The following is a 25390-nucleotide window of genomic DNA, read 5'->3' as shown; positions in this document are numbered from 1 at the left end:
ATCTTTCAGCAAAATTGATCTGTACACCATTTGAGTTGAAAGCATTACTTTCTGATCAATGTATTTTGTTGTAAGGTTGTGTACATAAGAACTCAGGGTGATTTGGCACTGTATAGATAATGCATGTAGAGTGCTCAGTGCCATGGAATACTCCAATGCAAGCGGAATTCAGTAACCTACCTGGTAGCATTTACAATGGAACAGCCATTAATTTGGTTTGGTTTTGTAAACGCTGAAGTTCCACAGTGTAGAGAACGTTATGTTATTGAATGTAACTTCTGGAGCTTAGGTAGAACTCTCAGAAAACTGGCTGCAGACTACTCTAAATCATATGGTCAGTATAATAATATGGTTTGCGTCATGTTAGCACATACTATTTTTCAGCAAAAGTGATCTGCATACTCCTTTGAGTTGAAAGCTTTACTATGTATTCAATGTATTTTGTTGTAAGTCCGTGTACATAACTACTCAGGGTGATGTAGAACTGTATACATAATGCATGTAGAGTGCTCAGTGCCATGGAATACTCCAATGCAAGCTGAATTCAGTAACCCACCTGGCACCGTTTGTTGTGGAACAGCCATTGACTTTGTTTAGTACTGCAATCTCTAATGATCCACTGAGTAGAAAATGTGCTCTTACTGAAAGTAACTTCTGCAGCTTAGGTAGCACAGTCATAAAATTGGTTGCAGCCTACTCTAAATCATATGGGGTGTATAATAATAAAGTTTACATCATGTTAGCACATACTATTTTTCAGTGAAATTTATCTGTACACTCCTTTGAGTTGAAATCATTACTTTGTATTCAATATATTTTGTTGTAAGGTTGTGTACATAACTACTCAGGGTGATTTGGCACTGTATAGATATTGCATGTAGAGTGCTCAGTGCCATGGAATACTCCAATGCAAGCTGAATTCAGCAACCTACCTGGTAGCATTATTACAGTGGAACAGCCATTGACTTGGTTTGGTTCTGCAAACGCTAATGTTCCACAGTGTATAGAATTTGATGTTACTTACAGTAACTTCTGGAGCTCAGGTTGAACTCTCAGAAAATTGTTTGAAGACTACTCTAAATCATATGGTGAGTACAGCAATATGGTTTAGTTCATGTTAGCACATACTATGTTTCAGCAAAATGGCTCTGTACACACCTTTGAGTTGAAAGCATTACTTTCTATTCAATATATTTTGTTGTAAGGTTGTGTAGATAACTACTCAGGGTGATTTAGACTGTATACATAATGCATGTAGAGTGCTCAGTGCCATGGAATACTCCAATGCAAGCTGAATTCAGTAACCTACGTGGTAACATTTACAGCGGAACTGCCATTGACTTGGTTTAGTACTGAAATCTCTAACGATCCACTGTGTAGAAAACGTGATGTTACTGAATGTAACTTCTGTAGCTTAGGTAGCACACGCATAAAATTGGTTGCAGACTGCTCTAAATCTTATGCTGAGTATAATCAAATGGTTTACGTCATGTTAGCACATACTAGTTTTCAGCAAATTTGGACAGTATACTCCATTGTGTGAAAGCATTACTTTCTGTTCAATGCATTTTGTGGTAATGTTGTGTTCATAACTACTCACTGTGATTTAGTAGTGCATGTAATAATGCAAGTGCATAATGCATGTAGAGTGCTCGGTGCCATGGAATTCTCCAATGCAAGCTGAATTCAGTAACCCACCTGGCACCATTTGTTTTGGAACAGCCATTGACTTGGTTTAGTACTGCAATCTCTAATGATCCACTGTGTAGAAAATGTGATGTTACTGAAAGTATCTTCTGCAGCTTAGGTAGCACAGTCATAAAATTGGTTGCAGCCTACTCTAAATCATATGGGGAGTATAATAATAAAGTTTACATCATGTTAGCAGATATTAGTTTTCAACAAAATTGAACAGTACACTCCATTGAGTTGAATGCTTTACTTTCTATTCAAATTATTTTCTGGTAAGTTTGTGTACATAACTACTCAGGGTGATTTGGAACTGTACAGATATTGCATGTAGAGTGCTCAGTGCCATGGAATACTCCAATGCAAGCTGAATTCAGTAACCTACCTGGTAGCATTTACAGTGGGTCAGCCATTGACTTGGTTTGGTTCTGCAAACGCTAATGTTCCACAGTGGATAGAACGTGATGTTACTTAAAGTAACTTCTGGAGCTTAGGTAGAACTCTCAGAAAATTGGTTGCAGACTACTCTAAATCATATGGTGAGTATAATAATATGGTTTACGTCATGTTAGCACATACTATTTTTCAGCAAAAGTGATCTGCATACTCCTTTGAGTTGATTGCTTTACTGTGTATTCGATGTATTTTGTTGTAAGGCCGTGTACATAACTACTCAGGGTGATGTAGAACTGTATACATAATGCATGTAGAGTGCTCAGTGCCATGGAATACTCCAATGCAAGCTGAATTCAGTAACCCACCTGGCACCGTTTGTTGTGGAACAGCCATTGACTTGGTTTATTACTGCAATCTCTAACGATCCACTGTGTAGAAAACGTGATGTTACTGAAAGTAATTTCTGTAGCTTAGGTAGCACACGCATAAAATTGGTTGCAGACTACTCTAAGTCATATGCTGAGTATATTAAAATGGTTTACTTCAGGTTAGCACATACAAGTTTTCAGCAAAATTGAACTGTACACTCCATTGAGTGAAAGCATTACTTTCTGTTCAAAATATTTTGTGGTAATGTTGTGTACATAACTACTCAGGGTGATTTAGAACTGTATACATAATGCATGTAGACTGCTCAGTGCCATGGAATACTCCAATGCAAGCTGAATTCAGTAACCCACCTGGCACCATTTGCAGTGGAACAGAGATTGAATTGGTTTAGTACTGCAATCTCTAATGATCCACTGTGTAGAAAATGTGATGTTACTGATATAACTTCTGCAGCCCAGGTCGCACAGTCATAAAATTTGTTCCTGAGTACTCTAAATCATATGGTGAGTATAAAAATAAAGTTTACATCATGTTAGCACATACTAGGTTTCAGCAAAATTGAACTTTACACTCCATTGTGCTAAATGCTTTACTTCGTATTCAAAGCATTTTGTGATAAGTTTGCGTACATAACTACTCAGGGAGAATTGGAACTGTATAGATATTGCATGTAGAGTGCTCTGCGCCATTGAATACTGCAATGCAAGCTGAATTCAGTAACCTACGTGGTAACATTTACAGTGGAACTGCCATTGACTTGGTTTAGTACTGCATCTCTAATGATCCACTGTTTTGAAAACGTGATGTTCCTGAAAGTAACTTCTGCAGCCTCGGTAGCACAGTCATCAAATTTGTTCCAGAGTACTCTAAATCATATGGTGAGTATAATAATAAAGTTTACATCATGTTAGCACATACTAGGTTTCAGCAAAATTGAAACTGTACACTCCATTGTGTTGAATGCTTTACTTTGTATTCAAAGCATTTTGTGATAAGGTTGTGTACATAACTACTCAGGGTGATTTGGAACTGTATATATAAGGCATGTAGAGTGCACAGTCCGATGGAATACTCCAATGCAAGCTGAATTCAGTAACCCACCTGGTAGCATTTACAGTTGAAAAGCCATTGACATGGTTTGGTCCTGCAATCTCCAATGATCCACTGTGTAGAAAATGTGATGTTACTGAAAGTAACTTCTGTAGCCTAGGTAGCACAGTCATAAAATTCGTTGCAGCCTACTCTAAATCATATGGGGAGAATAATAATAAAGTTTACATCATGTTAGCACATACTAGTTTTCAGCAAAAAGGAACTGTACACTCCATTGAGTTGAATGCTTTACTTTGTATTCAATGCATTTTGTGATAAGGTTGTGTAAATAACTACTCAGGGAGATTTGGATCTTAGTATATAATGGATGTAGAGTGCTTAGTGACATGGAATACACCAATGCAAGCTGCATTTAGTAACCTACCTGGTACCATTTTCAGTGGAACAGCCATTCTCTTGGTTTAGTCCTGCAATACCTACTGATCCACTGTGTAGAAACCGTGATGTTACTGAAAGTAACTTCTGGAGGTTAGATAGCACACGCATAAAATTGTTTCCAGAGTACTCTTAATCATATGGTGAGAATAATAATAAAGTTTACATCATGTTAGCACATGCTAGTTTTCAGTAAAATTGAACTGTACACTCCATTGAGTTGAATGCTTTACTTTCTATTCAAAGCATTTTGTGATAAGGTTGTGTACATAACTACTCAGGGAGATTTGGAACTGTAAAGATATTGCATGTGGACTGGCCAGTGCCATGGAATACTCCAATGCAAGCTGAATTCAGTAACCTGCCTGGTACCATTTACAGTGGAACTGCCATTGAATTTATTTAGTACTGCAATCTCTAATGATCCACTGGGTAGAAAATGTGATGTTACTGAAAGTAACTTCTGGAGCTTAGGTAGCACACGCATAAAATTGGTTCCAGAGTACTCTTAATCATATGGTGAGTATAAAAATAAAGTTTACATCATGTTAGCACATACTAGGTTTCAGCAAAATTGAACTTTACACTCCATTGTGCTAAATGCTTTACTTCGTATTCAAAGCATTTTGTGATAAGTTTGCGTACATAACTACTCAGGGAGAATTGGAACTGTATAGATATTGCATGTAGACTGCTCTGCGCCATTGAATACTGCAATGCAAGCTGAATTCAGTAACCTACGTGGTAACATTTACAGTGGAACTGCCATTGACTTGGTTTAGTACTGCATCTCTAATGATCCACTGTTTTGAAAACGTGATGTTATTGAAAGTAACTTCTGGAGCTTAGGTAGCACACGCATAAAATTGGTTCCAGAGTACTCTTAATCATATGGTGAGCATAATAATATGGTTTATTTCATGTTAGTACATACTAGTTTTCAGAAAAATGAACTGTACACTCCATTGAGTTGAATGGTTTACTTTCTATTCAAAGCATTTTGTGATAAGGTTATGTACATAACTCCTCAGGGTGATTTGGAACGGAGTATATCATGGATGTAGAGTGCTAAGTGACATGGAATACTCCAAGGCAAGATGCATTTAGTTACCTACCTGGTACCATTTTGAGTGGAACAGCCATTGACTTGGCTTAGTACTGCAATCCCTAATGATCCACTGTGTAGAAACCGTGATGTTACTGAAAGTAACTTCTGGAGCTTAGGTAGCACACGCATAAAATTGGTTCCAGAGTACTCTTAATGATATGGTGAGTATAATAATAAAGTTTACATCATGTTAGCACATACTTGTTTTCAGCAAAATTGAACTGTATACTCCATTGAGCTGAATGCTTTACATTCTATTCAAAGCATTTTGTGATAAGGATGTGTACAGAACTACTCAGGGAGATTTGGAACTGTATAGATATTGCATGTAGACTGGCCAGTGCCATGGAATACTCCAAAGCAAGCTGAATTCAGTAACCTACCTGGTACCACTTACAGTGGAACTGCCATTAAATTGATTAAGTACTGCAATCTCTAATGATCCACCGTGTAGAAAACGTTATGGTATTGAAAGTAACTTCTGGAGCTTAGGTAGCACACGCATAAAACTGGTTCCAGAGTACTCTTAATGATATGGTGAGTATAATAATAAAGTTTGCATCATGTTAGCACATACAAGTTTTCAGCAAAATTGAACTGTACACTCCATTGAGTTGAAAGCTTTACTTTCTATACAATGCATTTTGTGATACGTTTGAGTACATAACTACTCAGGGTGATTTGGAACTGAGTATATAATGGGAGTCGAGTGCTTAGTGACATGGAATACTCCAATGCAAGCTGCATTTAGTAACCTACCTGGTACCATTTTGAGTGGAACAGACATTGACTTGGTTTAGTCCTGCAATCTGTAATGATCCACTGTGGAGAAACCGTGATGTTACTGAAAGTAACTTCTGGAGCTTAGGTAGCACACGCATAAAATTGGTTCCAGAGTACTCTAAATCATATGGTGAGTATAATAATAAAGTTTACATCATGTTAGTAGATACTAGTTTTCAGCTCAATTGAAGTGTACACTCCATTGAGTTGAAAGCTTTACTTTCTATTCAAAGCATTTTGTGATAAGTTTGTGTACATAACTAATCAGGGAGATTTGGAACTGAGTATATAATGGATGTAGAGTGCTCAGTGACATGGAATACTCCAATGCAAGCTGCATTTAGTAACCTACCTGTTACCATTTTCAGTGGAACAGACATTGACTTGGTTTAGTCCTGAAATACCTAATGATCCTCCGTGTAGAAAACGTGATGGTATTGAAAGTAACTTCTGGAGCTTACGTAGGACACGCATAAAATTGGTTCCAGAGTACGCTCAATCATATGGTGAGTATAAGAATAAAGTTTACATCTTGTTAGCACATACTAGTTTTCAGCAACATTGAACTGTACACTCCATTGAGTTGAATGCTTTACTTTGTATTCAAAGCATTTTGTGATAATGTTGTGTACATAACTACTCAGGGAGATTTGGAACTGTATAGATATTGCATGTTGACTGGCCAGTGCCATGGAATCCTCCAATGCAAGCTGAATTCAGTAACCTACCTGGTACCACTTACAGTGGAACTGCCATTAAATTGATTAAGTACTGCAATCTCTAATGATCCACCGTGTAGAAAACGTTATGGTATTGAAAGTAACTTCTGGAGCTTAGGTAGCACACGCATAAAACTGGTTCCAGAGTACTCTTAATGATATGGTGAGTATAATAATAAAGTTTGCATCATGTTAGCACATACTTGTTTTCAGCAAAATTGAACTGTACACTCCATTGAGTTGAAAGCTTTACTCTCTATACAATGCATTTTGTGATAAGGTTGTGTACATAACTACTCAGGGAGATTTGGAACTGAGTATATAATGGATGTAGAGTGCTCAGTGACATGGAATTCTCCAACGCAAGCTGCATTTAGTAACCTACCTGGTACCATTTTCAGTGGAACTGCCATTGAACTGATTTAGTACCTCAATCTCTAAAGATCCACCATGTAGAAAACGTGATGTTATTGAAAGTAACTTCTGGAGCTTAGGTAGCACACGGATAAAATTGGTTCCAGAGTACTCTTAATCATATGGTGAGCATAATTATAAAGTTTACATCATGTTAGCACATACAAGTTTTCAGCAAAATTGAACTGTACACTCCATTGAGTTGAAAGCTTTACTTTCTATACAATGCATCTTTTGATAAGGTTGTGTACATAACTACTCAGGGAGATTTGGAACTGAGTATATAATGGATGTAGAGTGCTCAGTGACATGGAATACTCCAATGCAAGCTGCATTTAGTAACCTACCTGTTACCATTTTCAGTGGAACAGCCATTGACTTGGTTTAGTCCTGAAATACCTAATGATCCTCCGTGTAGAAAACGTGAAAGTATTGAAAGTAACTTCTGGAGTTTAGGTAGGACACGCATAAAATTGGTTCCAGAGTACTCTCAATCATATGGTGAGTATAATAATAAAGTTTACATCTTGTTAGCACATACTAGTTTTCAGCAACATTGAACTGTACACTCCATTGAGTTGAATGCTTTACTTTGTATTCAAAGCATTTTGTGATAATGTTGTGTACATAACTACTCAGGAGATTTGGAACTGTATAGATATTGCATGTTGACTGGCCAGTGCCATGGAATCCTCCAATGCAAGCTGAATTCAGTAACCTACCTGGTACCATTTTCAGTGGAACTGCCATTGAACTGATTTAGTACTGCAATCTCTAAAGATCCACCATGTAGAAAACGTGATGTTATTGAAAGTAACTTCTGGAGCTTAGGTAGCACACGCATAAAACTGGTTCCAGAGTACTCTTAATGATATGGTGAGTATAATAATAAAGTTTGCATCATGTTAGCACATACTTGTTTTCAGCAAAATTGAACTGTACACTCCATTGAGTTGAAAGCTTTACTCTCTATACAATGCATTTTGTGATAAGGTTGTGTACATAACTACTCAGGGAGATTTGGAACTGAGTATATAATGGATGTAGAGTGCTCAGTGACATGGAATTCTCCAACGCAAGCTGCATTTAGTAACCTACCTGGTACCATTTTCAGTGGAACTGCCATTGAACTGATTTAGTACCTCAATCTCTAAAGATCCACCATGTAGAAAACGTGATGTTATTGAAAGTAACTTCTGGAGCTTAGGTAGCACACGGATAAAATTGGTTCCAGAGTACTCTTAATCATATGGTGAGCATAATTATAAAGTTTACATCATGTTAGCACATACAAGTTTTCAGCAAAATTGAACTGTACACTCCATTGAGTTGAAAGCTTTACTTTCTATACAATGCATCTTTTGATAAGGTTGTGTACATAACTACTCAGGGAGATTTGGAACTGAGTATATAATGGATGTAGAGTGCTCAGTGACATGGAATACTCCAATGCAAGCTGCATTTAGTAACCTACCTGTTACCATTTTCAGTGGAACAGCCATTGACTTGGTTTAGTCCTGAAATACCTAATGATCCTCCGTGTAGAAAACGTGAAAGTATTGAAAGTAACTTCTGGAGTTTAGGTAGGACACGCATAAAATTGGTTCCAGAGTACTCTCAATCATATGGTGAGTATAATAATAAAGTTTACATCTTGTTAGCACATACTAGTTTTCAGCAACATTGAACTGTACACTCCATTGAGTTGAATGCTTTACTTTGTATTCAAAGCATTTTGTGATAATGTTGTGTACATAACTACTCAGGAGATTTGGAACTGTATAGATATTGCATGTTGACTGGCCAGTGCCATGGAATCCTCCAATGCAAGCTGAATTCAGTAACCTACCTGGTACCATTTTCAGTGGAACTGCCATTGAACTGATTTAGTACTGCAATCTCTAAAGATCCACCATGTAGAAAACGTGATGTTATTGAAAGTAACTTCTGGAGCTTAGGTAGCACACGGATAAAATTGGTTCCAGAGTACTCTTAATCATATGGTGAGCATAATTATAAAGTTTACATCATGTTAGCACATACAAGTTTTCAGCAAAATTGAACTGTACACTCCATTGAGTTGAAAGCTTTACTTTCTATACAATGCATCTTTTGATAAGGTTGTGTACATAACTACTCAGGGAGATTTGGAACTGAGTATATAATGGATGTAGAGTGCTCAGTGACATGGAATACTCCAATGCAAGCTGCATTTAGTAACCTACCTGTTACCATTTTCAGTGGAACAGCCATTGACTTGGTTTAGTCCTGAAATACCTAATGATCCTCCGTGTAGAAAACGTGAAAGTATTGAAAGTAACTTCTGGAGTTTAGGTAGGACACGCATAAAATTGGTTCCAGAGTACTCTCAATCATATGGTGAGTATAATAATAAAGTTTACATCTTGTTAGCACATACTAGTTTTCAGCAACATTGAACTGTACACTCCATTGAGTTGAATGCTTTACTTTGTATTCAAAGCATTTTGTGATAATGTTGTGTACATAACTACTCAGGAGATTTGGAACTGTATAGATATTGCATGTTGACTGGCCAGTGCCATGGAATACACCAATGCAAGCTGAATTCAGTAACCTACCTGGTACCACTTACAGTGGAACTGCCATTGAACTGATTTAGTACTGCAATCTCTAAAGATCCACCATGTAGAAAACGTGATGTTATTGAAAGTAACTTCTGGAGCTTAGGTAGCACACGGATAAAATTGGTTCCAGAGTACTCTTAATCATATGGTGAGTATAATAATAAAGTTCACATCATGTTAGGACATACAAGTTTTCAGCAAAATTGAACTGTACACTCCATTGAGTTGAAAGCTTTACTTTCTGTACAATGCAATTTGTGATAAGGTTGTGTAAATAACTACTCAGGGAGATTTGGAACTGAGTATATAATGGATGTAGAGTGCTCAGTGACATGGAATACTCCAATGCAAGCTGCATTTAGTAACCTACCTGTTACCATTTTCAGTGGAACAGCCATTGACTTGGTTTAGTCCTGAAATACCTAATGATCCTCCGTGTAGAAAACGTGATGGTATTGAAAGTAACTTCTGGAGCTTAGGCAGGACACGCATAAAATTGGTTCCAGAGTACGCTCAATCATATGGTGAGTATAATAAGAAAGTTTACATCTTGTTAGCACATACTAGTTTTCAGCAACATTGAACTGTACACTCCATTGAGTTGAATGCTTTACTTTGTATTCAAAGCATTTTGTGATAATGTTGTGTACATAACTACTCAGGGAGATTTGGAACTGTATAGATATTGCATGTTGACTGGCCAGTGCCATGGAATCCTCCAATGCAAGCTGAATTCAGTAACCTACCTGGTACCACTTACAGTGGAACTGCCATTAAATTGATTAAGTACTGCAATTTCTAAAGATCCACCATGTAGAAAACGTTATGGTATTGAAAGTAACTTCTGGAGCTTATGTAGCACACGGATAAAATTGGTTCCAGAGTACTCTTAATCATATGGTGAGTATAATAATAAAGTTCACATCATGTTAGGACATACAAGTTTTCAGCAAAATTGAACTGTACACTCCATTGAGTTGAAAGCTTTACTTTCTGTACAATGCATTTTGTGATAAGGTTGTGTACATAACTACTCAGGGAGATTTGGAACTGAGTATATAATGGATGTAGAGTGCTCAGTGACATGGAATACTCCAATGCAAGCTGCATTTAGTAACCTACCTGTTACCATTTTCAGTGGAACAGCCATTGACTTGGTTTAGTCCTGAAATATCAAATGATCCTCCGTGTAGAAAACGTGATGGCATTGAAAGTAAATTCTGGAGCTTAGGTAGGACAGGCATAAAATTGGTTCCAGAGTACTCTCAATCATATGGTGAGTATAATAATAAAGTTTACATCTTGTTAGCACATACTAGTTTTCAGCAACATTGAACTGTACACTCCATTGAGTTGAATGCTTTACTTTGTATTCAAAGCATTTTGTGATAATGTTGTGTACATAACTACTCAGGAGATTTGGAACTGTATAGATATTGGACGTTGACTGGCCAGTGCCATGGAATCCTCCAATGCAAGCTGAATTCAGTAACCTACCTGGTACCACTTAGAGTGGAACTGCCATTAAATTGATTAAGTACTGCAATCTCTAATGATCCACCGTGTAGAAAACGTGATGGTATTGAAAGTAACTTCTGGAGCTTAGGTAGCACACGCATAAAACTGGTTCCAGAGTACTCTTAATGATATGGTGAGTATAATAATAAAGTTTGCATCATGTTAGCACATACTGGTCTTCAGCAAAATTGAACTGTATACTCCATTGAGTTGAATGCTTTACATTCTATTCAAAGCATTTTGTGATAAGGATGTGTACAGAACTACTCAGGGAGATTTGGAACTGTATAGATATTGCATGTGGACTGGTCTGTGCCATGGAATACACCAATGCAAGCTGAATTCAGTAACCTACCTGGTACCATTTACAGTGGAACTGCCATTGAACTGATTTAGTACTGCAATCTCTAAAGATCCACCATGTAGAAAACGTGATGTTATTGAAAGTAACTTCTGGAGCTTAGGTAGCACACGGATAAAATTGGTTCCAGAGTACTCTTAATCATATGGTGAGTATAATAATAAAGTTCACATCATGTTAGGACATACAAGGTTTCAGCAAAATTGAACTGTACACTCCATTGAGTTGAAAGCTTTACTTTCTGTACAATGCATTTTGTGATAAGGTTGTGTACATAACTACTCAGGGAGATTTGGAACTGAGTATATAATGGATGTAGAGTGCTCAGTGACATGGAATACTCCAATGCAAGCTGCATTTAGTAACCTACCTGTTACCATTTTCAGTGGAACAGCCATTGACTTGGTTTAGTCCTGAAATACCTAATGATTCTCCGTGTAGAAAACGTGATGGTATTGAAAGTAACTTCTGGAGTTTAGGTAGGACACGCATAAAATTGGTTCCAGAGTACACTCAGTCATATGGTGAGTATAATAATAAAGTTTACATCTTGTTAGCACATACTAGTTTTCAGCAACATTGAACTGTACACTCCATTGAGTTGAATGCTTTACTTTGTATTCAAAGCATTTTGTGATAATGTTGTGTACATAACTACTCAGGGAGATTTGGAACTGTATAGATATTGCATGTTGACTGGCCAGTGCCATGGAATCCTCCAAAGCAAGCTGAATTCAGTAACCTACCTGGTACCACTTACAGTGGAACTGCCATTACATTGATTAAGTACTGCAATCTCTAATGATCCACCGTGTAGAAAACGTTATGGTACTGAAAGTAACTTCTGGAGCTTAGGTAGCACACGCATAAAACTGGTTCCAGAGTACTCTTAATGATATGGTGAGTATAATAATAAAGTTTGCATCATGTTAGCACATACTTGTTTTCAGCAAAATTGAACTGTGCACTCCATTGAGTTGAAAGCTTTACTCTCTATACAAAGCATTTTGTGATAAGGTTGTGTACATAACTACTCAGGGAGATTTGGAACTGAGTATATAATGGATGTAGGGTGCTCAGTGACATGGAATACTCTAATGCAAGCTGCATTTAGTAACCTACCTGTTACCATTTTCAGTGGAACAGCCATTGACTTGGTTTAGTCCTGAAATACCTAATGATTCTCCGTGTAGAAAACGTGATGGTATTGAAAGTAACTTCTGGAGTTTAGGTAGGACACGCATAAAATTGGTTCCAGAGTACACTCAATCATATGGTGAGTATAATAATAAAGTTTACATCTTGTTAGCACATACTTGTTTTCAGCAAAATTGAACTGTATACTCCATTGAGTTGAATGCTTTACATTCTATTCAAAGCATTTTGTGATAAGGATGTGTACAGAACTACTCAGGGAGATTTGGAACTGTATAGATATTGCATGCGGACTGGTCTGTGCCATGGAATACACCAATGCAAGCTGAATTCAGTAACCTACCTGGTACCATTTACAGTGGAACTGCCATTGAACTGATTTAGTACTGCAATCTCTAAAGATCCACCATGTAGAAAACGTGATGTTATTGAAAGTAACTTCTGGAGCTTAGGTAGCACACGGATAAAATTGGTTCCAGAGTACTCTTAATCATATGGTGAGCATAAGAATAAAGTTTACATCATGTTAGCACATACAAGTTTTCAGCAAAATTGAACTGTACACTCCATTGAGTTGAAAGCTTTACTTTCTATACAATGCATTTTTTGATAAGGTTGTGTACATAACTACTCAGGGAGATTTGGAACTGAGTATATAATGGATGTAGAGTGCTCAGTGGCATGGAATACTCCAATGCAAGCTGCATTTATTAACCTACCTGGTACCATTTTCAGTGGAACAGCCATTGACTTGGTTTAGTCCTGAAATACCAAATGATCCACCGTGTAGAAAACGTGATGGTATTGAAAGTAACTTCTGGAGCTTAGGTAGCACACGCATAAAACTGGTTCCAGAGAACTCTTAATGATTTGGTGAGTATAATAATAAAGTTTGCATCATGTTAGCACATACTGGTTTTCAGCAAAATTGAACTGTATACTCCATTGAGTTGAATGCTTTACATTCTATTCAAAGCATTTTGTGATAAGGATGTGTACAGAACTACTCAGGGAGATTTGGAACTGTATAGATATTGCATGTGGACTGGTCTGTGCCATGGAATACATCAATGCAAGCTGAATTCAGTAACCTACCTGGTACCATTTACAGTGGAACTGCCATTGAACTGATTTAGTACTGCAATCTCTAAAGATCCACCATGTAGAAAACGTGATGTTATTGAAAGTAACTTCTGGAGCTTAGGTAGCGCACGGATAAAATTGGTTCCAGAGTACTCTTAATCATATGGTGAGTATAATAATAAAGTTTGCATCATGTTAGCACATACTTGTTTTCAGCAAAATTGAACTGTACACTCCATTGAGTTGAAAGCTTTACTCTCTATACAATGCATTTTGTGATAAGGTTGTGTACATAACTACTCAGGGAGATTTGGAACTGAGTATATAATGGATGTAGAGTGCTCAGTGGCATGGAATACTCCAACGCAAGCTGCATTTAGTAACCTACCTGGTACCATTTTCAGTGGAACTGCCATTGAACTGATTTAGTACTGCAATCTCTAAAGATCCACCATGAAGAAAACGTGATGTTATTGAAAGTAACTTCTGGAGCTTTGGTAGCACACGGATAAAATTGGTTCCAGAGTACTCTTAATCATATGGTGAGCATAATTATAAAGTTTACATCATGATAGCACATACAAGTTTTCAGCAAAATTGAACTGTACACTCCATTGAGTTGAAAGCTTTACTTTCTATACAATGCATTTTTTGATAAGGTTGTGTACATAACTACTCAGGGAGATTTGGAACTGAGTATATAATGGATGTAGAGTGCTCAGTGACATGGAATACTCCAATGCAAGCTGCATTTAGTAACCTACCTGGTACCATTTTAAGTGGAACAGCCATTGACTTGGTTTAGTCCTGAAATACCAAATGATCCTCCGTGTAGAAAACGTGATGGTATTGAAAGTAACTTCTGGAGCTTAGGTAGGACACGCAGAAAATTGGTTCCAGAGTACTCTCAATCATATGGTGAGTATAATAATAAAGTTTACATCTTGTTAGCACATACTAGTTTTCAGCAACATTGAACTGTACACTCCATTGAGTTGAATGCTTTACATTCCATTCAAAGCATTTTGTGATAAGGATGTGTACAGAACTACTCAGGGAGATTTGGAACTGTATAGATATTGCATGAGGACTGGTCTGTGCCATGGAATACATCAATGCAAGCTGAATTCAGTAACCTACCTGGTACCATTTACAGTGGAACTGCCATTGAACTGATTTAGTATTGCAATCTCTAAAGATCCACCATGTAGAAAACGTGATGTTATTGAAAGTAACTTCTGGAGCTTAGGTAGCGCACGGATAAAATTGGTTCCAGAGTACTCTTAATCATATGGTGAGTATAATAATAAAGTTTGCATCATGTTAGCACATACTTGTTTTCAGCAAAATTGAACTGTACACTCCATTGAGTTGAAAGCTTTACTCTCTATACAATGCATTTTGTGATAAGGTTGTGTACATAACTACTCAGGGAGATTTGGAACTGAGTATATAATGGATGTAGAGTGCTCAGTGACATGGAATACTCCAACGCAAGCTGCATTTAGTAACCTACCTGGTACCATTTTCAGTGGAACTGCCATTGAACTGATTTAGTACTGCAATCTCTAAAGATCCACCATGTAGAAAACGTGATGTTATTGAAAGTAACTTCTGGAGCTTAGGTAGGACACGCAGAAAATTGGTTCCAGAGTACTCTCAATCATATGGTGAGTATAATAATAAAGTTTACATCTTGTTAGCACATACTAGTTTTCAGCAACATTGAACTGTACACTCCATTGAGTTGAATGCTTTACGTTGTATTCAAAGCATTTTGTGATAATGTTGTGTACATAACTACTCAGGGAGATTTGGAACTGTATAGATATTGCATGTTGACTGGCCAGTGCCATGGAATCCTCCAATGCAAGCTGAATTCAGTAACCTACCTGGTACCACTTACAGTGGAACTGCCATTAAATTGATTAAGTACTGCAATCTCTAATGATCCACCGTGTAGAAAACGTGATGGTATTGAAAGTAACTTCTGGAGCTTAGGTAGCACACGCATAAAACTGGTTCCAGAGTACTCTTAATGATATGGTGAGTATAATAATAAAGTTTGCATCATGTTAGCACATACTTGTTTTCAGCAAAATTGAACTGTACACTCCATTGAGTTGAAAGCTTTACTCTCTATACAATGAATTTTGTGATAAGGTTGTGTACATATCTACTCAGGGAGATTTGGAACTGAGTATATAATGGATGTAGAGTGCTCAGTGACATGGAATACTCCAATGCAAGCTGCATTTAGTAACCTACCTGTTACCATTTTCAGTGGAACAGCCATTGACTTGGTTTAGTCCTGAAATACCTAATGATCCTCCGTGTAGAAAACGTGATGGTATTGAAAGTAACTTCTGGAGCTTAGGTAGGACACGCATAAAATTGGTTCCAGGGTACGCTCAATCATATGGTGAGTATAATAAGAAAGTTTACATCTTGTTAGCACATACTAGTTTTCAGCAACATTGAACTGTACACTCCATTGAGTTGAATGCTTTACTTTGTATTCAAAGCATTTTGTGATAATGTTGTGTACATAACTACTCAGGGAGATTTGGAACTGTATAGATATTGCATGTTGACTGGCCAGTGCCATGGAATCCTCCAATGCAATCTGAATTCAGTAACCTACCTGGTACCACTTACAGTGGAACTGCCATTAAATTGATTAAGTACTGCAATTTCTAAAGATCCACCATGTAGAAAACGTTATGGTATTGAAAGTAACTTCTGGAGCTTATGTAGCACACGGATAAAATTGGTTCCAGAGTACTCTTAATCATATGGTGAGTATAATAATAAAGTTCACATCATGTTCGGACATACAAGTTTTCAGCAAAATTGAACTGTACACTCCATTGAGTTGAAAGCTTTACTTTCTGTACAATGCATTTTGTGATAAGGTTGTGTACATAACTACTCAGGGAGATTTGGAACTGAGTATATAATGGATGTAGAGTGCTCAGTGACATGGAATACTCCAATGCAAGCTGCATTTAGTAACCTACCAGTTACCATTTTCAGTGGAACAGCCATTGACTTGGTTTAGTCCTGAAATATCAAATGATCCTCCGTGTAGAAAACGTGATGGCATTGAAAGTAAATTCTGGAGCTTAGGTAGGACAGGCATAAAATTGGTTCCAGAGTACTCTCAATCATATGGTGAGTATAATAATAAAGTTTACATCTTGTTAGCACATACTAGTTTTCAGCAACATTGAACTGTACACTCCATTGAGTTGAATGCTTTACTTTGTATTCAAAGCATTTTGTGATAATGTTGTGTACATAACTACTCAGGAGATTTGGAACTGTATAGATATTGGACGTTGACTGGCCAGTGCCATGGAATCCTCCAATGCAAGCTGAATTCAGTAACCTACCTGGTACCACTTAGAGTGGAACTGCCATTAAATTGATTAAGTACTGCAATCTCTAATGATCCACCGTGTAGAAAACGTGATGGTATTGAAAGTAACTTCTGGAGCTCAGGTAGCACACGCATAAAACTGGTTCCAGAGGACTATTAATGATTTGGTGAGTATAATAATAAAGTTTGCATCATGTTAGCACATACTGGTTTTCAGCAAAATTGAACTGTATACTCCATTGAGTTGAATGCTTTACATTCTATTCAAAGCATTTTGTGATAAGGATGTATACAGAACTACTCAGGGAGATTTGGAACTGTATAGATATTGCATGTGGACTGGTCTGTGCCATGGAATACTCCAATGCAAGCTGAATTCAGTAACCTACCTGGTACCATTTACAGTGGAACTGCCATTGAACTGATTTAGTACTGAAATCTCTAAAGATCCACCATGTAGAAAACGTGATGTTATTGAAAGTAACTTCTGGAGCTTAGGTAGCACACGGATAAAATTTGTTCCAGAGTACTCTTAATCATATGGTGAGTATAATAATAAAGCTCACATCATGTTAGGAGATACAAGTTTTCAGCAAAATTGAACTGTACACTTCATTGAGTTGAAAGCTTTACTTTCTGTACAATGCATTTTGTGATAAGGTTGTGTACATAACTACTCAGGGAGATTTGGAACTGAGTATATAATGGATGTAGAGTGCTCAGTGACATGGAATACTCCAATGCAAGCTGCATTTAGTAACCTACCTGTTACCATTTTCAGTGGAACAGCCATTGACTTGGTTTAGTCCTGAAATACCTAATGATCCTCCGTGTAGAAAACGTGATGGTATTGAAAGTAACTTCTGGAGCTTAGGTAGGACACGCATAAAATTGGTTCCAGGGTACGCTCAATCATATGGTGAGTATAATAAGAAAGTTTTCATCTTGTTAGCACATACTAGTTTTCAGCAACATTGAACTGTACACTCCATTGAGTTGAATGCTTTACTTTGTATTCAAAGCATTTTGTGATAATGTTGTGTACATAACTACTCAGGAGATTTGGAACTGTATAGATATTGGACGTTGACTGGCCAGTGCCATGGAATCCTCCAATGCAAGCTGAATTCAGTAACCTACCTGGTACCACTTAGAGTGGAACTGCCATTAAATTGATTAAGTACTGCAATCTCTAATGATCCACCGTGTAGAAAACGTGATGGTATTGAAAGTAACTTCTGGAGCTCAGGTAGCACACGCATAAAACTGGCTCCAGAGGACTATTAATGATTTGGTGAGTATAATAATAAAGTTTGCATCATGTTAGCACATACTGGTTTTCAGCAAAATTGAACTGTATACTCCATTGAGTTGAATGCTTTACATTCTATTCAAAGCATTTTGTGATAAGGATGTGTACAGAACTACTCAGGGAGATTTCGAACTGAGTATATAATGGATGTAGAGTGCTCAGTGACATGGAATACTCCAATGCAAGCTGCATTTAGTAACCTACCTGGTACCATTTTCAGTGGAACTGCCATTGAACTGATTTAGTACTGCAATCTCTAAAGATCCACCATGTAGAAAACGTGATGTTATTGAAAGTAACTTCTGGAGCTTAGGTAGCACACGGATAAAATTGGTTCCAGAGTACTCTTAATCATATGGTGAGCATAATAATAAAGTTTACATCATGATAGCACATACAAGTTTTCAGCAAAATTGAACTGTACACTCCATTGAGTTGAAAGCTTTACTTTCTATACAATGCATTTTTTGATAAGGTTGTGTACATAACTACTCAGGGAGATTTGGAACTGAGTATATAATGGATGTAGAGTGCTCAGTGACATGGAATACTCCAATGCAAGCTGCATTTAGTAACCTACCTGGTACCACTTACAGTGGAACTGCCATTAAATTGATTAAGTACTGCCATCTCTAATGATCCACCGTGTAGAAAACGTGATGGTATTGAAAGTAACTTCTGGAGCTTAGGTAGCACACGCATAAAACTGGTTCCAGAGTACTCTTAATGATTTGGTGAGTATAATAATAAAGTTTGCATCATGTTAGCACATACTGGTTTTCAGCAAAATTGAACTGTATACTCCATTGAGTTGAATGCTTTACATTCTATTCAAAGCATTTTGTGATAAGGATGTGTACAGAACTACTCAGGGAGATTTGGAACTGTATAGATATTGCATGCGGACTGGTCTGTGCCATGGAATACACCAATGCAAGCTGAATTCAGTAACCTACCTGGTACCATTTACAGTGGAACTGCCATTGAACTGATTTAGTACTGCAATCTCTAAAGATCCACCATGTAGAAAACGTGATGTTATTGAAAGTAACTTCTGGAGCTTAGGTAGCACACGGATAAAATTGGTTCCAGAGTACTCTTAATCATATGGTGAGCATAATTATAAAGTTTACATCATGATAGCACATACAATTTTTCAGCAAAATTGAACTGTACACTTCATTGAGTTGAAAGCTTTACTTTCTGTACAATGCATTTTGTGATAAGGTTGTGTACATAACTACTCAGGGAGATTTGGAACTGAGTATATAATGGATGTAGAGTGCTCAGTGACATGGAATACTCCAATGCAAGCTGCATTTAGTAACCTACCTGTTACCATTTTCAGTGGAACAGCCATTGACTTGGTTTAGTCCTGAAATACCTAATGATCCTCCGTGTAGAAAACGTGATGGTATTGAAAGTAACTTCTGGAGCTTAGGTAGGACACGCATAAAATTGGTTCCAGAGTACGCTCAATCATATGGTGAGTATAATAAGAAAGTTTACATCTTGTTAGCACATACTAGTTTTCAGCAACATTGAACTGTACACTCCATTGAGTTGAATGCTTTACTTTGTATTCAAAGCATTTTGTGATAATGTTGTGTACATAACTACTCAGGGAGATTTGGAACTGTATAGATATTGCATGTTGACTGGCCAGTGCCATGGAATCCTCCAATGCAAGCTGAATTCAGTAACCTATCTGGTACCACTTACAGTGGAACTGCCATTAAATTGATTAAGTACTGCAATCTCTAATGATCCACCGTGTAGAAAACGTTATGGTTTGAAAGTAACTTCTGGAGCTTAGGTAGCACACGCATAAAACTGGTTCCAGAGTACTCTTAATGATATGGTGAGTATAATAATAAAGTTTGCATCATGTTAGCACATACTTGTTTTCAGCAAAATTGAACTGTATACTCCATTGAGTTGAATGCTTTACATTCTATTCAAAGCATTTTGTGATAAGGATGTGTACAGAACTACTCAGGGAGATTTCGAACTGAGTATATAATGGATGTAGAGTGCTCAGTGACATGGAATACTCCAATGCAAGCTGCATTTAGTAACCTACCTGGTACCATTTTCAGTGGAACTGCCATTGAACTGATTTAGTACTGCAATCTCTAAAGATCCACCATGTAGAAAACGTGATGTTATTGAAAGTAACTTCTGGAGCTTAGGTAGCACACGGATAAAATTGGTTCCAGAGTACTCTTAATCATATGGTGAGCATAATAATAAAGTTTACATCATGATAGCACATACAAGTTTTCAGCAAAATTGAACTGTACACTCCATTGAGTTGAAAGCTTTACTTTCTATACAATGCATTTTTTGATAAGGTTGTGTACATAACTACTCAGGGAGATTTGGAACTGAGTATATAATGGATGTAGAGTGCTCAGTGACATGGAATACTCCAATGCAAGCTGCATTTAGTAACCTACCTGGTACCACTTACAGTGGAACTGCCATTAAATTGATTAAGTACTGCCATCTCTAATGATCCACCGTGTAGAAAACGTGATGGTATTGAAAGTAACTTCTGGAGCTTAGGTAGCACACGCATAAAACTGGTTCCAGAGTACTCTTAATGATTTGGTGAGTATAATAATAAAGTTTGCATCATGTTAGCACATACTGGTTTTCAGCAAAATTGAACTGTATACTCCATTGAGTTGAATGCTTTACATTCTATTCAAAGCATTTTGTGATAAGGATGTGTACAGAACTACTCAGGGAGATTTGGAACTGTATAGATATTGCATGTGGACTGGTCTGTGCCATGGAATACATCAATGCAAGCTGAATTCAGTAACCTACCTGGTACCATTTACAGTGGAACTGCCATTGAACTGATTTAGTACTGCAATCTCTAAAGATCCACCATGTAGAAAACGTGATGTTACTGAAAGTAACTTCTGGAGCTTAGGTAGCGCACGGATAAAATTGGTTCCAGAGTACTCTTAATCATATGGTGAGTATAATAATAAAGTTCACATCATGTTAGGACATACAAGTTTTCAGCAAAATTGAACTGTACACTCCATTGAGTTGAAAGCTTTACTTTCTATACAATGCATTTTGTGATAAGGTTGTGTACATAACTACTCAGGGAGATTTGGATCTGAGTATATAATGGATGTGGAGTGATCAGTGAAATGGAATACTCCAATGCAAGCTGCATTTAGTAACCTACCTGTTACCATTTTCAGTGGAACAGCCATTGACTTGGTTTAGTCCTGAAATACCTAATGATCCTCCGTGTAGAAAACGTGATGGTATTGAAAGTAACTTCTGGAGCTTAGGTAGGACACGCATAAAATTGGTTCCAGAGTACGCTCAATCATATGGTGAGTATAATAAGAAAGTTTACATCTTGTTAGCACATAATAGTTTTCAGCAACATTGAACTGTACACTCCATTGAGTTGAATGCTTTACTTTGTATTCAAAGCATTTTGTGATAATGTTGTGTACATAACTACTCAGGGAGATTTGGAACTGTATAGATATTGCATGCTGACTGGCCAGTGCCATGGAATCCTCCAATGCAAGCTGAATTCAGTAACCTACCTGGTACCACTTACAGTGGAACTGCCATTAAATTGATTAAGTACTGCAATCTCTAATGATCCACCGTGCAGAAAACGTTATGGTATTGAAAGTAACTTCTGGAGCTTAGGTAGCACACGCATGAAACTGGTTCCAGAGTACTCTTAATGATATGGTGAGTATAGTAATAAAGTTTACATCATGTTAGCACATATTAGTTTTCAGCAAAATTGAACAGTACACTCCATTGAGTTGAATGCTTTACTTTCTGTACAATGCATTTTGTGATAAGGTTGTGCACATAACTACTCAGGGAGATTTGGAACTGAGTATATAATGGATGTAGAGTGCTCAGTGACATGGAATACTCCAATGCAAGCTGCATTTAGTAACCTACCTGGTACCACTTACAGTGGAACTGCCATTAAATTGATTAAGTACTGCCATCTCTAATGATCCACCGTGTAGAAAACGTGGTGGTATTGAAAGTAACTTCTGGAGCTTAGGTAGCACACGCATAAAACTGGTTCCAGAGTACTCTTAATGATTTGGTGAGTATAATAATAAAGTTTGCATCATGTTAGCACATACTGGTTTTCAGCAAAATTGAACTGTATACTCCATTGAGTTGAATGCTTTACATTCTATTCAAAGCATTTTGTGATAAGGATGTGTACAGAACTACTCAGGGAGATTTGGAACTGTATAGATATTGCATGCGGACTGGTCTGTGCCATGGAATACATCAATGCAAGCTGAATTCAGTAACCTACCTGGTACCATTTACAGTGGAACTGCCATTGAACTGATTTAGTACTGCAATCTCTAAAGATCCACCATGTAGAAAACGTGATGTTACTGAAAGTAACTTCTGGAGCTTAGGTAGCGCACGGATAAAATTGGTTCCAGAGTACTCTTAATCATATGGTGAGTATAATAATAAAGTTCACATCATGTTAGGACATACAAGTTTTCAGCAAAATTGAACTGTACACTCCATTGAGTAGAAAGCTTTACTTTCTATACAATGCATTTTGTGATAAGGTTGTGTACATAACTACTCAGGGAGATTTGGATCTGAGTATATAATGGATGTGGAGTGATCAGTGAAATGGAATACTCCAATGCAAGCTGCATTTAGTAACCTACCTGTTACCATTTTCAGTGGAACAGCCATTGACTTGGTTTAGTCCTGAAATACCTAATGATCCTCCGTGTAGAAAACGTGATGGTATTGAAAGTAACTTCTGGAGCTTAGGTAGGACACGCATAAAATTGGTTCCAGAGTACGCTCAATCATATGGTGAGTATAATAAGAAAGTTTACATCTTGTTAGCACATAATAGTTTTCAGCAACATTGAACTGTACACTCCATTGAGTTGAATGCTTTACTTTGTATTCAAAGCATTTTGTGATAATGTTGTGTACATAACTACTCAGGGAGATTTGGAACTGTATAGATATTGCATGTTGACTGGCCAGTGCCATGGAATCCTCCAATGCAAGCTGAATTCAGTAACCTACCTGGTACCACTTACAGTGGAACTGCCATTAAATTGATAAAGTACTGCAATCTCTAATGATCCACCGTGCAGAAAACGTTATGGTATTGAAAGTAACTTCTGGAGCTTAGGTAGCACACGCATAAAACTGGTTCCAGAGTACTCTTAATGATATGGTGAGTATAGTAATAATGTTTGCATCATGTTAGCACATACTTGTTTTCAGCAAAATTGAACTGTATACTGCATTGAGTTGAATGCTTTACATTCTATTCAAAGCATTTTGTGATAAGGATGTGTACAGAACTACTCAGGGAGATTTGGAACTGTATAGATATTGCATGTGGACTGGTCTGTGCCATGGAATACACCAATGCAAGCTGAATTTAGTAACCTACCTGGTACCATTTACAGTGGAACTGCCATTGAACTGATTTAGTACTGCAATCTCTAAAGATCCACCATGTAGAAAACGTGATGTTATTGAAAGTAACTTCTGGAGCTTAGGTAGCACACGGATAAAATTGGTTCCAAGGTACTCTTAATCATATGGTGAGTATAATAATAAAGTTCACATCATGTTAGGACATACAAGTTTTCAGCAAAATTGAACTGTACACTCCATTGAGTTGAAAGCTTTACTTTCTGTACAATGCATTTTGTGATAAGGTTGTGTACATAACTACTCAGGGAGATTTGGAACTGAGTATATAATGGATGTAGAGTGCTCAGTGACATGGAATACTCCAATGCAAGCTGCATTTAGTAACCTACCTGGTACCATTTTCAGTGGAACAGCCATTGACTTGGTTTAGTCCTGAAATACCAAATGATCCTCCGTGTAGAAAACGTGATGGTATTGAAAGTAACTTCTGGAGCTTAGGTAGGACACGCATAAAATTGGTTCCAGAGTACTCTCAATCATATGGTGAGTATAATAATAAAGTTTACATCTTGTTAGCACATACTAGTTTTCAGCAACATTGAACTGCACACTCCATTGAGTTGAATGCTTTACTTTGTATTCAAAGCATTTTGTGATAATGTTGTGTACATAACTACTCAGGGAGATTTGGAACTGTATAGATATTGCATGTTGACTGGCCAGTGCCATGGAATCCTCCAATGCAAGCTGAATTCAGTAACCTATCTGGTACCACTTACAGTGGAACTGCCATTAAATTGATTAAGTACTGCAATCTCTAATGATCCACCGTGTAGAAAACGTTATGGTATTGAAAGTAACTTCTGGAGCTTAGGTAGCACACGCATAAAACTGGTTCCAGAGTACTCTTAATGATATGGTGAGTATAATAATAAAGTTTGCATCATGTTAGCACATACTTGTTTTCAGCAAAATTGAACTGTATACTCCATTGAGTTGAATGCTTTACATTCTATTCAAAGCATTTTGTGATAAGGATGTGTACAGAACTACTCAGGGAGATTTGGAACTGTATAGATATTGCATGCGGACTGGTCTGTGCCATGGAATACACCAATGCAAGCTGAATTCAGTAACCTACCTGGTACCATTTACAGTGGAACTGCCATTGAACTGATTTAGTACTGCAATCTCTAAAGATCCACCATGTAGAAAACGTGATGTTATTGAAAGTAACTTCTGGAGCTTAGGTAGCACACGGATAAAATTGGTTCCAGAGTACTCTTAATCATATGGTGAGCATAATTATAAAGTTTACATCATGATAGCACATACAATTTTTCAGCAAAATTGAACTGTACACTCCATTGAGTTGAATGCTTTACATTCTATTCAAAGCATTTTGTGATAAGGATGTGTACAGAACTACTCAGGGAGATTTCGAACTGAGTATATAATGGATGTAGAGTGCTCAGTGACATGGAATACTCCAATGCAAGCTGCATTTAGTAACCTACCTGGTACCATTTTCA

Source organism: Hypanus sabinus, chromosome 31, assembly GCF_030144855.1.
Source record: "Hypanus sabinus isolate sHypSab1 chromosome 31, sHypSab1.hap1, whole genome shotgun sequence".
Classification (NCBI taxonomy): Eukaryota; Metazoa; Chordata; class Chondrichthyes; order Myliobatiformes; family Dasyatidae; genus Hypanus; species Hypanus sabinus.
Note: the sequence above shows the minus strand (reverse complement) of the source record.